The sequence below is a fragment of the Mandrillus leucophaeus genome, unplaced genomic scaffold (genome assembly GCF_000951045.1).
Source record: "Mandrillus leucophaeus isolate KB7577 unplaced genomic scaffold, Mleu.le_1.0 Scaffold116, whole genome shotgun sequence".
Lineage (NCBI taxonomy): Eukaryota > Metazoa > Chordata > Mammalia > Primates > Cercopithecidae > Mandrillus > Mandrillus leucophaeus.
Window position 1 is genome coordinate 5,472,593 of NW_012099876.1, and position 1,744 is coordinate 5,474,336.

A 1,744-nucleotide genomic window follows, 5' to 3' on the forward strand; every position below is an offset into this window, starting at 1 on the left:
TCATCATTTTAAAAAATAAATAGCCTTTTGTGTCTTCTTTAAGAAATCTTTGCTTACTACAATGTCATGAAGCTATCTTCTCATTTTCTTTCTAAAAGCTTTATATTTTACTTTTCACATTTACTTTCAATCTTTATGGAATTATTGTTATGTATGGTATGAGATAGGAATCAAGGCATATATGTATGTATTCATATATATTTTTCTATATGAATATACAAAAGACACAAAACCATATACTAAAATCACCATTCTTTCTCCACTTCACTAGTGTTACCTCTGACACAAGTCAGATGACCATATATGTGTTGAGCAGTTTCTGGTTTCTTTATTCTTTTCCACTTGTTCGTTTTGTTGACTTATTGACTTACCTGGTGTCCATATCACAATATCTTAATAAGTATACTGTATATTTGCTCTTAATATCTAATAGTACAAGTCCTCTGGTTTGTATTTAATAACAATAACAACCACTTTGGCCATTCTGGTTCTTTTGCAGTTCCAAAAGAACTTTGATTATAAATTTTTATAATCAAAACTCTGATAAAAATTTTGCATCAAATTACACTGTATTTAAAATGCATTTGTAGAACATTGAAATTTTAAAATGTTTAGTCTTTTATTCCGTGCATATAATCTCTCTGGGTCTTTTCAAAATTTCCTTCTCAATAGCATGTTACTGTTTTCAGTGTAGAGGTCTTTCATGCCTGTTACTAGATTTATTTGGAGCTATTTGATGTTTTTGATAGTAGTTTAAGTGTTATTTTATCAAAATTGAATTACCTATGTATTTATTGCTGATGTCCAGAAGTAAACGTGATTTTTATATTAACCTTCTATTCAATGACCTTGTTACATTAACGTGTTAATTCTATCCATGTGTCTACAGAGTATTTTGGTTTTTTAATGTACAAAACCATGTTAGCTGCCAATAATAAAACTTTTCTTCCTTCCTATTCGATTTCTAAACAGTTTATTTTTCTCATCTAGGTCTTACCTAGGACCTCTAGTCTATAGCTGCACCTTTATTTTATTCGGGTTTTAATTTTAAAGGAACAAATGACAGTTTTCATTGTGTGCTGTTTATTGTAGGTGTTGTGTAGATACTATCACCAGATCTTAAAAGTTGTCTCCTATACCTGTTGTGCTAATGGTTTCTTTTTAATCATGAATGAATATAGAATTTCATTTAAATATTTTCCCCCATTAATTAAGATAATTTTTTTTCTTTTTTCTGTTACTATTGTAAGTGTCTTAGCTGAATTAAATTTCTGGAATAAATCAATGTCATCATGATATATTGTTCTAGTCATATACCACTGATTTTCTAAAACCAAACAAAAGACTACAGTTAATCCATCCCCCCGAATAAGATAAAAATATTATCTCAGCTCTCTAGCCTTCTATGTACACTACCATCTATATAATAACTAAACTTGTTTTGTTTAGTATATGTTAGATGTTCTTCCAGGTATTAAATCTATATTAATCTCTTTCATACTCATGATTAAAATGAGAAATAATATCTCATTTGTATTTTACAAACGGGAAAATTGAAGCAGGAAGAGGTTAAGTACCATGCCCAAGGTCACCCCAAACTAAATTTTGTTCCTGGCTGTCTGATTCCAGAGCTGGTGTGTTTGTGATTCTACCATGCTGCTAGGCTGTGTCTTTCAGCTGAAATTTTTACCCTCAAATATTTTAACAAGTATTTAGAGATACCAATAGGATTTTCTGGGTTTCT